This window comes from Herpailurus yagouaroundi, unplaced genomic scaffold (genome assembly GCF_014898765.1).
Source record: "Herpailurus yagouaroundi ecotype Mexico unplaced genomic scaffold, PumYag 196, whole genome shotgun sequence".
Taxonomy (NCBI): Eukaryota; Metazoa; Chordata; class Mammalia; order Carnivora; family Felidae; genus Herpailurus; species Herpailurus yagouaroundi.
In genome coordinates this window covers 17,201,916-17,215,736 of record NW_024412427.1, presented here as the reverse complement: position 1 = coordinate 17,215,736, position 13,821 = coordinate 17,201,916, and the positions used below count along the sequence as shown (strand labels likewise).

The 13,821-nt window shown below is 36.7% G+C and overlaps 1 protein-coding gene across 4 annotated transcripts in view; it reads left to right on the top strand.

The window, feature by feature from the left end:
• Positions 1-13,821, top strand: part of RNF24 (ring finger protein 24) — a 74,378-nt gene that overhangs the window by 17,360 nt on the left and 43,197 nt on the right. For 2 of the 4 annotated variants that reach the window (XM_040447597.1, XM_040447596.1), the window contains exon 2: positions 8,583-8,718. The exons of 1 other annotated variant lie outside the window; for it this stretch is intronic. The gene's annotated coding sequence lies outside the window, so the exon portion shown is untranslated. Of the gene's footprint in view, positions 1-2,770; positions 3,206-8,582; positions 8,719-13,821 lie in introns of those variants that run through there. One more of the 4 variants, XM_040447598.1, reaches the window with a different exon arrangement.

The window sequence follows — 13,821 nt, the reverse complement described above, 5'->3', positions numbered from 1 at the left end:
ATTATTCACTGTTTTGGAATGATTATGACCTTTTCAGAATTTTTGAAAATACAAAATCAGCAGAACCAGACTCATCCCCAGAATATTGAAATAACATGTTTCATCTGTGCCATTATCTCAGCTGTTCCATAGTCTGCCTAAAATCCTCTTAAGGATGATGTCTTCCCGTATCTTTCTTAAAAGAACAAAGTGATCCCAGTAGACAAAGGAGAGCCTTTGAGGCTATGCATAGGACTATAATATCTATAAACCTGAGGTAATACAAGGTAAACTATCTATAAACTTAAGGTAATCATCACCAGTGTCAAAGTACCAGACAACCTGTACACTTCGCTGGCTTCGTAACTATTTGAGGTTTGCTAACTTAGTCATGAACATCTTAGATGGTGTTTTATGGCTGTAGAATTCTACAAAATTAAGATCTAAAAACTGATAGGCTTTTGATTTATACAGATCAGCCATCTATAACTGTTGTTGAAGAAATGTAGCTAAACTAATTCCCATTTCCCAGAATTCCCTATTCCAAGTCACATCAGAAAGAAGTCCACTTGTGGCCCAGGCTCAAAGATTTGGATTGGAACAGAATGGCCCAGGAAAACGTGGCCTAGACTCATATTATCCCTGACACGAGAAAATTCAGACGCTAATTCCAATGCTAACCTTGCAACAAAGAACTAGAAAAGACCCTGATAATGTTGATGAACACTCACTATATACCAGGTACACCCTCCAGAGACAGATGTGGTAACTATCCCCACTTAACATATGAGGGAATTGAGACTTGCCCACAGCCATAGTGAGGGAAATGGCTAAGGTTGAATCTGCACTTAATGCCTCTGCTATGGCATCTTCCATAGAGCTCACTTACTGCGGTGGAGCCCTCTGATTTACCCTCATTTCCTGGCTGATGAATTTCTAAACCACAGAGACATTGTTTTCTCTCATTTTAAGGCTGTACAATAACAGAATCTTCAATCAACAGAATCTTTTTCATTTGTTAACTTGTTCTTTTACTACTCTAGAAGTGCTTGTGGTTTACTTAACTTCCTTGTTTAGGTTTTAGTAAGTATAGTTTATGCCATGTAATCTTTCTTCTTCAGGGATTCTAAGCTGTACGAATGAATTCTAAAAAACCATTACCTTTTTGGTAATTGAGAATTCACCAATAAAGTTCTGGAATTAATGTGCTCAACCCAGAACTATCAAGAATAGGAGGTAACTTATAAAAGTTTATAGAGGACCTTCTTGGCACTTCCCCCAAAGTAACTTGAACAGGGTCTGTGCGCCTTCCCAGTGGTTCAGGTTTGATTTAGAGTTAGCCACAACTCAGCCACTTTTATGATACAATTTACAAAAGGTGATCCATATGTAAAGGAAATGTAGTGCCTTCTAATAACCTTTTGTATACTTGAATATAATTATTAAGTTACCTTATCTATAGACTGAACAAACTCAAGTCCTTTAATTAAAAATAATAATAATAATAACCTTTCATGACGGCTCCATTAAACAGAGTTGCATTGATTTCTGTCTGGTAACCTGTGTTTTTCCAGGGAGTTACAAGTGATTGTTCGTGTATTTTCTGTGGACAAACGTCTTAAATACAACTGACCTCTCCAGATTATCACAGCTGACTTTCTCCTTTATTTAAAGAGTGGCTCGGGGCGCCTGGGTGGCACAGTCGGTTAAGCGTCCGACTTCAGCCAGGTCACGATCTCGCACTCCGTGGGTTCGAGCCCCACGTCAGGCTCTGGGCTGATGGCTCGGAGCCTGGAGCCTGTTTCTGATTCTGTGTCTCCCTCTCTCTCTGCCCCTCCCCCGTTCATGCTCTCTCTCTCTCTCTCTCTGTCCCAAAAATAAATAAAAACGTTGAAAAAAAAATTTAAAAAAATAAAATAAAATAAAGAGTGGCTCTTTTTCTGTCTTTCAGGCCACTCTGGCTCTTTGTTCAGGATGTCTTCTTGGTTATCACATATACCCAGCAATTCCCAAGTGATGTTTTCAATAGTCAGTGCTGTTTCCAGAAATGCCATGACATTTTCAGAATCAGAATAAAATAAACTTTAATTAATTTTAATTTAAAAGACACAGTTCTTTGTCACAGATTGGAGAAAAATAAAGGGACATAATTAAATGGGATGTGAGATCTTGGAGTAGATCCTAGAAAAGAAAAAAAATCAATAGAAAAACTGGTGAAATTTGAATGAAGTCAGCAGTACAGTAGTGTTACACCAGTCTTGATTTCCTGTCTTGGTGGTTGTGTAAGATTTTAACGTTAGGGGAAGCTAGGTGAATTTTATGGTAACTTGTGCAGCTTCTCTGAAAATCTAAAATTATTTCAAAATTAAAAGTTTAAATATACATGTATATTCACAGCTCCAAATTGTTTGGTAATTATAGTGTTGGCCTTTCTTGAGTCTCTCTCTAAGGCAACAACAATGAACCAGGATGCATCAGCATACTCACTGCTCACAGGAATCCCAGAAATCATTTGTACATCCATTGAAACACTAACAGTAGGATGCAACAGTAGGATGCAGTAGGATCTTATGGGAAGAAGAAAGGATTTGGATTCAGATGTGAGTTTCAGTCCCTCTTCCACCATTCACTACTGTTTTCAGTAGGGCAGCTACCTTGACCTTTGTTAGTCTCAATTCCTTCATCTGAATACAAAGTATAATACCCATCCCACAGTGATTTTAAGAATTAAATGAGATTAATATATGTGAATGCTAGTTATAAACTCTAAAACACTATGCAAAATGTTCACTTTGGTTCATATTCTAAAGAATTGTTTGAAGAAAAAAGATTCTCCAGTTTCAGAGATTTTTAAGGTTATTTTTTTCCCTAGATTAATTGTATTGTAGCATTGAGTGCAATCAGAATCCATAGGTGATATATTTATAATTGTGTTTACATTATTTTGAGTCTTTTATCATTAACAGTCAGTTTGAACTTGAACCAATATGACTAAGAACCACAAAGCAGTAAGCTGAATATTGTATAGTATACTTAACATAGAGATTTTACATGAACATTATTTTTACTTATTTAAGCCAATGTCTAGCCCTTTTGCTTTAGAAGTCATAACACTAAGAAGAGAATTTCAAATGTGAAAGCTCCAAATTTGTTAGTTTTCCTGAAATTTAAAGTGAAAGTCATCAGTGGAAGCTGTGGATCTACTTTCAAGAAAGACCCTAGAAAGGTACAATGTCCAGTCTACCAATTATATGAGGCTTATGTACAAACTTGTAGTTTGTTTCCAAAAGTAAGTTATTCTATAACAAATTGGGAAAAAAAAAAAAAAAGCTCAGCCAATATATTTAAGTAGTGCTGAGGTGTCTGTGGCGAAATTTAATTTTTTTAAATTTTACATCTAAGGGTTATAAAGTTGATTCTAAATCCATATTTCAGGTGGTTTAATGCTCTGATTCAGTACCTGGTGAAGGACTGCTGTCTGGTTTCAATCAGATGTTAATTATTCTTCTTGCTTTGTCTACTGATTTTTAGCTGTTTCATTAAAGCAGCCTCATGTAGATCAATCAGGCTCTTTTTCAAAAATCCCAATCTGAAGCCAAGACCAGGGGTGCCTGGGTGGCTTAGTAGATTAAACATCCAACTTCCGCTCAAGTCATGATCTCACAGTGTAAATTCTAGCCCCTCACTGGGCTCTGTGCTGACAGCTCAGAATTTGGAGCCTGCTTTGGATTCTGTGTCTCCCTCTCTCTCTGCCCCTCCCTTGCTTGTGCTCTGTCTCTCTCTCTCCCTCTCAAAAATGAGTAAACATTAAAAAAAATTTTTTTTAATTTAAAGCCAAGACCAAAAGGTCAAAGAAATAGAAGATCTCGTGAAGTCAGAGCTGCTCATCAGTAGTCCTCAATTGCTTATCTTTTTTTTTTGGAGTATCTAGTTTTAGTGAACCACAAATTAAACAAAATGTCTCTCAAGACAGGGCAGAAACACATAATTTTAAACTTTGTATTAGTATCAATATATTGGTACATTCTAAAAATGCTGATCTGCAGCAGATTCTTTTTTTTTTCAATTGCTTATCTTTGAAGAAGAGAAACATTAAAAAGATTGTTACCGAGTTGGTAAAATGAAAAAATAAAATCTGTTATCCTCAAGCAATGCACTTTCCAATTTAGTAAAAAAGTAGTTTATTAAGAATAGATGGAAACTTCCTTAATATATGGTATGTATATGTGTGCCTGTGTCTGTGTCTCAGTGCTATACACATCCTATTTATTTATTTATTTATTTATTTTTTAATGTTTATTTTTGAGACAATGCGAGAGACAGAGTGCAAGCAGTGGAGGGGCAGAGCAGACAGAGGGAGACACAGAATCCAAAGCAGGCTCCAGGCTCTGAGCTGTCAGCCCAGAGCCAGACGCGGGGCTCAAACTCACGTACTGTGAGATCATGACCTGGGCCAAGGTCGGATGCTCAACCTACTGAGACACTCAGATGCCCCTACACATCTTATTTATTGATAAAACAACAATCTCATAAGATTATGAGGAAAACAATTTCCATTGTATTTTTAACATTGTTCTAGAAATATTAGATAATTGAGAGAAGAAACAATTTATATAATTTGTAAAAGAGGAATTAAAATCATTAGATAATTATCCTAAGCAAATGTTGATTTAAGATGGATAGCCACAGGATATTTATGAAATATCTAATAATCCCTATGGAAAATTTTCCTCACCAAATCTGTCCCAAAAAGGCCAGGGTTTTCAACCAAGTCTTTTAAATGATAATCAAATTTGAAAAATCCTTACAAATCTTTACAAACAACACAGGGAACCTTTTTCTATTTACATTTACAGTTAAATTTCTGTTGTAGCCTCCTTAGTAAGTAATGTATGCACATATTATAAGATATAAAAGGTATTCTATTTATTTATTTTTTAATGTTTATTTAGTTTTGAGAAAGAGAAAGAGAGCATAGGCAGGGGAGGGGGCAGAGAGAGTCCAACGTGGAGCTCGAACTCGTGAACCACAAGATCATGACCAGAGCCAAAGTTGGAGGCTTAACCAACTGAACCACCCAGGTTCAGTATTTTAAACAGATATTTGATGAAAAGTCAGTCTTCCTCCAGCCCTGTCAGAAACAGTCACTGGTACCAGTTTTTTATATATCCTTTAAGAGATGTTTTAGGCATATGCAAAGTTAGTTTCTCTCTTAATCTTTTTACATTTATGGTAATGTGCCACATAAACAGTTCTGTACCTTGTTTTTATTTTGTTAGTAATATTATCATGCAAACTGTGCCAAATCAGCACAAAATACATTTTTAATCACCCAGTGCTCATCATTATAGGTGCACTCTTTAATCCCCATCACGTATTTTACCCGTCCCCCGCCCCCCCACCTCTCCTCTGGTAGCCATCAGTTTGTTCTCTATAGTTAAGAGTCTGTTTCTAGGTTTGTCTCTCTCTTTTTCCCCATTGCTCATTTGTTTCTTAACTTCCACATATGAGTGAAATCGTATGGTATTTATCTTTTTCTGACTGACTTATTTTGTTTAGCATTACATTCTTTAGCTCCATCCATCCATGTTGTTGCAAATGGCAAGGTTTCATTCTTTTTATGGATGAGTAGTATTCCACTGTATATATATATATATACACCACATCTTCTTTATCCATTCATCAATCAGTGAACTCTTGGACTGTTTCCATATTTTGGCTGTTGTAAATAATGGGGCAGGGGCACCTGGGTGGCTCAGTCGGTTGGGCATCCGACTTCAGCTCACGTCATGATCTTACAGTCTGTGAGTTTGAGCCCCGCGTCAGGCTCTGTGCTAACAGCTCAGAGCCTGGAGCCTGCTTTGGATTCTGTGTCTCCTTCTCTCTCAGCTCCTCCCCTGCTCATGCTCTGTCTCTCTCTGTCTCAAAAATAAATAAAAACATTTAAAAAAATTTTTAATAAAAAAATAAAAAATAATGGGGCAATAAATATGGGGGTGCATGTATCCCTTTGAATTAGTGTTTTTGTATCCTTTGGGTAATACCCAGTAGTGCAATCGCTGGATCGTAGGGTAGTTCTATTTTTAACTTATTGAGTAACCTCCATACTGGTTTCCAGAGTGGCTGCCCAGTTTTCATTCCCACCACCAGTGCAAGAGGATTCCTTTTTCTCCACATCCTCCCAACACCTTTGTTTTCTTGTGTTGATTTTAGTCATTCTGACCAGTGTGAGGTGATATCTCATTGTAGTTTTGATTTGCATTTCCCTGATGATAAGTGATGGTAAAGCATCTTTTCATATGTCTGTTGGCCATCTGTATGTCTTTTGGTTAATTTTTTGTTTCGTTTTTTATGTCTTTTTTGGAGAAATATCTTCATGTCTTCTGCCCATTTCCTAATTAGATTATTTGTTTTTCAGTGTTGAGTTTTATAAGTTCTTTATGTATTTTTGATACTAGCCCTTTATTGAATATATCATTTGCAAATATCATCTCCCATTCTGTAGGTTGTCTTTTAGTTTTGTTGATTATTTCCTTTGATGTGCAGAAGCTTTTTACTTTGATGTAGTCCCAATAGCTTATTTTTGCTTTTGTTTCCTTTCCCTCAGGAGACAGCTCTAGAAAAAAGTTGCTACAGCCAATGTCAAAGAGGTTACTGCCTGTGTTCGCTTCTAGGATTTTTATGGTTTCAGATCTCACAGTTAGGTCTTTAATCCATTTTTAATTTATTTTTGTGTATGGGATAAGAAAGTGGTCCAGTTTCATTCTTTTACAAGTTGTTGTTCAGTTTTCCAAACGCCATTTGTTGAGGAGACTTTTTTCCATTGGATACTTTTTCCTGCTTTGTCAAAGATTAATTGACCATAGAATTGTGGCTTTATTTCTGGGTTTTCCATTCTGTTCCATTGGCCATGTGTCTGTTTTTGTGCCAGTACTATATGGTTTCGATTTCTACAGCTTTGTAATATAACTTGAAGTCTGAAATTGTGATGCCTCCAGCTCTGCTTTTCTTTTCCTAGGTTGTTTTGGCTATTCGGGGTCTTTTGTAGTTCCATACAAATTTTAGGATTGTTTGTTCTAGTTCTGTGTGAAAAAATGCTGTTGATATTTTGATAGGGATTGCATTAAATGTGTAGGTTGCTTTGGATAGTATGGACATTTTATCAATATTTTTTCTTCCAATCCATGAGCATGGAATGTCTTTCCATTTCTTTATGTTGTCTTCACTTTCTTTCATCAGTGTTTTATAGTTTTCAGAGTACAGGTCTTTCACCTCTTTGGTTAGGTTTATTCCTAGGTATCTTATTTACAACATTTTTTAACAACTGCAAAATTAGTTTATGGTGATAAACTGTAACCAGTTACATATTTAGGTTGCTTCCAACCTTTTGCTATTACAAGCAGGACTGCAAAGAAGAGCCTGGTATATATGTGTTTTTGAGTAGACATGTAAGCACATTTGAAAGTTAAATTCCTAAATGTGGAATTGCTGGGTCAATGGGTAAATCCATGCATAATTTTGTCAAGTTGTTCTCATGGAGTCTGACAGTTTTACTAATTGGCAATGTCACTAATGTGTGAGTGCTTACTAATGGGTAATATCAACTACTGGATAATATCAACTTTATAATATATTAGATTCCTATATGAATTTAGACTGCTCTCCAGCTTTCTCGTATCCACCAGGGTAGGCTAGGTTAAACCGCCATGACAAACAACCTCAAACTCTTAGTGGTTTATAATAAGAAATTTCTTTCCTTTTGGTACATGTCCATCAAGGGTCGCTGGAGGCTCAGCACCATGACTTTCACTCAGTAACTTAGGCCAACAGGGTTGCCACCATCTTGAACATTGCTCTTTGTCCTGGCTAAAGGGAAGAGGGCCCTGGAGAGTCTCACACCATCAGTATAGTCATACATGTGCCCAGAAGATGGAAAACTGGAGATATTTGGTAAACTGCAGCTATGATTAATTATCACATCTCTATTCTGTCCTGTAATCTGTCAGTTCATGTGGTAGTAACACAAGTTTTTCTTTTTTGGAATATGTCTGCTATTTTCCCATTTTCATTTTTCCTGTTGAACTAGAACTAGCTTCTCTAACTACCCTCCAGCCTCCAGAAAAAAAGCCAAATTATGGCAGTATTTTTCATTTTGTCTGCATTAAATTTATAGATTTAAAGAAAATTGATAATCTTTATAATATTGAGTTTCCACAACCAAGAAGCAGATATATATTTTCAGTTATTTACATCTTCTTTTGTATCTTTCATATTTTCTTAATATGTATTGTGTATATTTATTAGTAAGTATTCTTTTTTATTTTACTGTCATCTGCAAATAATCATTTAAATTCCTTCTGTATAATCAAGTTGGTTTTCTTGAAGGAATAGAAAAGATAACCATTTCTCAAATAACATATCCATAACATAATCAAAAAAAATTTTTTTTAAGTTCATACTGAAGATTTTTCTTTTCATGATCCATCTTTTTAATAATTCTAGTAAATAAGTAGATTAGCATTACACCAACAATAATACATTTACTCCAGCAACTAGAAGCACTTACCAATTTTTAAGAATTATATTTGTTTTGTGCTCGGCAGGTGTCTATTATGCCCACCTGTACAAGAACCCAGGAGATGATGAGCCATTAATGTAGAATAAGATCTGGCTCTAAAGAAAGAGGCTCACTGGCCCATTCATCAAACTTGAGAGATGTTGAAAATTAAACATCCCCAGGTAATTAGAGTATAGTTTTGAGTGACACAGGCATTGCTCTCCTGTTACATTTTTATTTCTTTTGTTGTGAGAAAAAACATTTGTGGGGGGAATCAGCTTATTTCTAAAAGTAAGCAGGTATTATATTACATTTAGGGTTTGTTTTCATGCTAAGAATGAGAACTGCTCATTACATCTCACTTCTTTGTACTGCCTTTGTAATTATGATGTAAAGTTCAACCTGAGAGTATTTTCCTTCTTTACAGCTTCTCATTTTGTACTCCTATCTCAGCATTATTCTGCTCTTTTTCCTACAATCCATACTTTTAAGAGTTCCGTCCTTAATCACAAGACTGAATCACAAGACTGAATTAAATAGAAGTTGGTCATTAAGTGCTGATAAGCGGATTATTTGTGAAATTATATTGTATGTATGGTTGTGCTTAGGACAGAGGTCAGAAAGGAATACAAGACATCAAATTTGAATACCTCACCATCATCAAAGTGAAGTCTCATAAAAATCTGATGGAATGATTTAAACTGAAAATAGAGACTTTACACAAAAATGGAGAGAAAGTCTTTATGGAGCCAACACAGAATAATTACTGGGAATATGACAGAGTAAAAAGAGACCCACCAAAATAACAAACATCTGAAATATAAAATGTATAAGAAGACAGAGTTCAGTTGTGGCGAGCAAAGGTAGCACCACAGCCTTAATTTTAGAACTTGGGCAATACCAACAAAGAGAAAAGCTGTGTACAAAACCAGAGAAAACAATGGTAATAGAAGAAGCAGGAAAAAAAAAAAAAACTGAAATGTAGAAGGAATGGAATTGTCAATAATAGGACTGAAAAGAGTAAAAGACACAAAGACTATTAAAAAGAACTAGTTAGAATTAAAAAAAAAAACCACCTTGAAGCACCGTGGTAAAAATATTTTTTAAAAAAATGTACATCCCTTAAGGGGAAAAAAATGTTATCAGGATAGTGGAGTGGTCAGGGCACCTAGTGGCTCAGTGGATTGAGCGGGTTGAGCATCTGATTCAGCTCAGGTCTTGATCTCACAGTTGGGGAGTTCGAGCCCTGCATCAGGCTCTGTGCTGACGGCTCAGAGCCTGAAGCCTACTTCGGATTCTGTGTCCCCCTCTCTCTGCCCTCCCCCCGCTTGCACTCTGTCTCTCTTTCTCTCTCTCTCTCAAAAACAAATATTAAAAAAATTTTTTTAAAGAATAGTGGAGTGGTCAATAAAATTAAGACCAAATGGAAAGATTCAGGTTAAAATTCATGGAATAGACAAATAGGTTATAACAAATCCTGTATACCTAGTTTTTTGCTCCTGCAAGTCTCCTCCAAATAATGGGGGGGGGGGGGGAGTGTTACAAATAGGAAGAAGTTTCAGTAAAGGAAAAACTGAAGTTATTGTAGAGAAAAACAAACCTTTGCCTACAGGTTGAGAGTTTGGCATGTACTTATTTTCCAGATTTGACACTTAAAGACAATATACTCACATACCTACTTACCAGTTTAACACTGGAAATAACTATCCTCTGGAGGATGAAAGATAAAAATGACCTTAGACTTGTAACTCAGATAACACAAGATGCATTTAGAGAAATATTTACAGAATACCAACCAATTATCTTGTCTAGTTGTCTGCCTTTTGAAGATGAAAGATTTTTGAGCCCTGATATCTTAGAATCTCCAATAGCCCAGTACCAGAGGAGATTATAAAAGACTGGGAATGCAGAGGAAATTTCTGAAAGTGATAGACTGGAGCACTTTGAAGGAAGTGAGTTGGTGGTACCATCTAAGAGGAGCAGCTTAGGTACTCAGGCACAAAGCACCTCAGGGCATGACCTCTACCTGAGGTTCTGCATTCTGGGGTTTGGGCCTCTGCACATATGGAAATGCAACCTTAACCTATACTCAAGGATAACCAGGGCCTAGGAAAATCTTGTTGACCAAAGCTCAGAAGACTGTCAATTTACAGACTTATCATGAGAAATAGAATTTTCAGGTGAACCAGGGGCACCTGGGTGGCTCAGTTGGTTAAGCATCCAACTCTTGGTTTCAGCTCAGGTCATGATCTCACAGTTTGAGCCCCATATCCAGCTCTGTGCTGACAGCGTCGAGTGCTTGGGATTCTCTCTCTACCCCACTCTCTCTGACCCTCCCTCTCTTGTTCTTTCTGTCTCTCTCAATAAATGAATAAACTTAAAAAGTTTTTTGTTAAAAAAAACGAATTTTCAGGTGAACTCAAGTGTTGACTAGGCATGAGTAAAACTTTTGTACTTTCTCTTATGTAAGTCACATGGGGGAAAGGGAATTAAAATTACTGTATAACTTTGGTACATTAGAATAGATTTAGATTTACACTCAAGGAGTGTAAGTGATTTTAAGCAGTGTTTCTCTGCTAAACTTGGAAGTAGTCTAACGTGGTATAGGGATGCTTTCTGGGGGACCTAAATGCTTGACATTCACTGGTGCACTGTAGATATGGCAGGAAATGTATGCTTAATTCTGTACATATACTTTATGCTTCTATACAAATGGACTTCTAATACCTGCTCCCTTTAAATCCTTTAATACCAGGGAAGCCTGGGTGGCTCATTCGGTTAAGCGTCCGACTTCGGCTGAGGTCATGATCTCACCATTTGTGAGTTCGAGCTCTGCGCCGAGCTCTGTGCTGTCAGCTCAGAGGGAGCCTGCTTCAGATTCTGTCTCCCCCTCTCTCTCTGCCCCTCCCCCACTTACACTCTGTGCTCCTCTCTCTCTCAAAAGTAAACATTAAATCTTTTAATACCGTTGGCTCTACCAGCTTTTATAGACATAGACAAATACTAGTCAGATACATCACTGGATTTTTTCTTTTACTTTAAATACAAAAAATTTAAAAGATGCAGAAAATTCTATAATGAAGACTCTGTCCTCCTAGATACCTCATCCCCTCACCAAAAGCAGCTCATGTTATCAATTTCTTAGGCATCCTTCCAGAGATGCACACATGCAATCAAATTCCTGTATTCTTTAGTAGTGAAATATACCAAATCCAACTCATAATAGATGTGTTGTGGTTTTATTGGCCTCTGACAAAGCAGAGAACAGTCAGCTTGGACTGAGCTGCAGAGGCTCCACATCTGCTCCTGACTATTAATAGAGACATAGAACCTGCCATCTAATTCTTTTAGGCTCAAGTTATTGCAGTAGAGCCAGGTCCTGGCCAGCCTAGTAAGGCTACACTGTGGCTCATCAGCTGAACCTCAGTCACAGGTCTGAGAGAATAATCTCTTCTGCAGTTGTTTTCCTATGCTCTAGCTAAACAAACAAGGATGTATCTTGGTTTTCTTATATTTGTAATTCATTCCTGAGACCATCTTTGGTTATGCTTAGAAGACAAAAAGATTGCATCTTCTAAAGCACATACTGTTTGGGCACTGTCCCATTTGGGCAGGGTCTTGAAAGACAACTTGTAAATTTTCTATTTTATTGTCAGAACAATGAGCCAGAGATCACCTAGTTCAGAGTAAAGTTATATTTGGTGAAAATATATTTATAACAATTATTTTAGGTGATATATAAGTAAAAAGCCTGATTGAAAGTCACTATGTTCGGGGCGCCTGGGTGGCGCAGTCGGTTAAGCGTCCGACTTCAGCCAGGTCACGATCTCGCGGTCTGTGAGTTCGAGCCCCGCGTCGGGCTCTGGGCTGATGGCTCAGAGCCTGGAGCCTGTTTCCGATTCTGTGTCTCCCTCTCTCTCTGCCTCTCGCCCGTTCATGCTCTGTCTCTCTCTGTCCCAAAAATAAATAAACGTTGAAAAAAAAAAATTTTTTTTTAAATAAAAAAAAAAGAAAGTCACTATGTTCATTTGCCTTGGTGTATGTTTTGTAGCTAGTTGTTCTTGGGGTCTCACTGCTCAGAGCTGTGAGTGCTTTATTAAGATTTATTTTTATGTAGGCATTTAGTCACACCTACCCTAAAAAATTTTTCCATGTTAGGCTCCAAAGTAAATCTACAAAAAGCAGTAGCTTTTCTCTATGCCAGGAATAACCAGCTTAGAAAACATAATGGAAGAAAAGATCCCATTCATAATAACAGCAAAAGTACATGTAATAACTAGGAATAAACTAAAGGAAAGTATAAAACCTGTATGAATATAGCTATAAAGTCTACTGAAAGGCATAAAATGAAACTAGAATAAATGAAAAATAAGTTCCCTGAAGTAAATTTAATAAATTTACTATACTATACTATACTATACTATAAATTTAATATACTTTCAGTCAACTTCCCAACAGGATATCTTTTGTTTATCTGAAAAAAAAAATGGTATAAGAAAGCCTTGAGGAGTACCTGGGTGGCCCAGTCGTTGAGCATCCAACTCTTGGTATCAGCTCGGGTCGTGATCCTAGGGTCATGGGATAGGGCCCCATGTTGGGCTCCGTACTCTGAATATGGAACCTGCTTAGGATTCTCTGTCTTCCTCAGCCCCTCTCTCATATGCATGCACGTGCTCTCTCAAATAATAATAATAATAATAATAATAATAATACATAAAGACTTACTGAAAATATTAAAAAAGAAGAGTAATAATGGAAATATTGCCCTATCATGTATTAATTATTGGTATGATAAAGCTATATTAAAACAAAACATTGCATGCTGGTGCAGGCCATTATCATAGATAGAAAAAAGTGAAGGGACTGCAGAATCCAGGAACAGACCCAGACATATGTAAAAAGTGACTCTGAAAAAGGTAGAATTTTAAGACAGTGGAGAAAGAGCTTTACAAATGCTTTTGCAATAGATGACTAACCATTTGGAAAAACAATTTTAGGCCTTTTTTCCACGCAATAGTTTCTAGATGGGTTAAATACCATGTAGGTATTAAGAAAGAATATAGGTGAGAATTTCTATTATCTGATGTGGGAAAATCAAAGATAGAAATCATAAGGGAAAGGCAACAAACTTGGTGGCAATAGGGCCAGGCAGAAAATTGAATCACTCAAGTACACTTGGGTAGAAAACAAAATCATACAGTCCTTGATTTCTTCCTTCCTTCCTTCCTTCCTTCCTTCCTTTCTTTCTTTCTTTCTTTCTTTCTTTCTTTCTTTCTTTCTTTCTT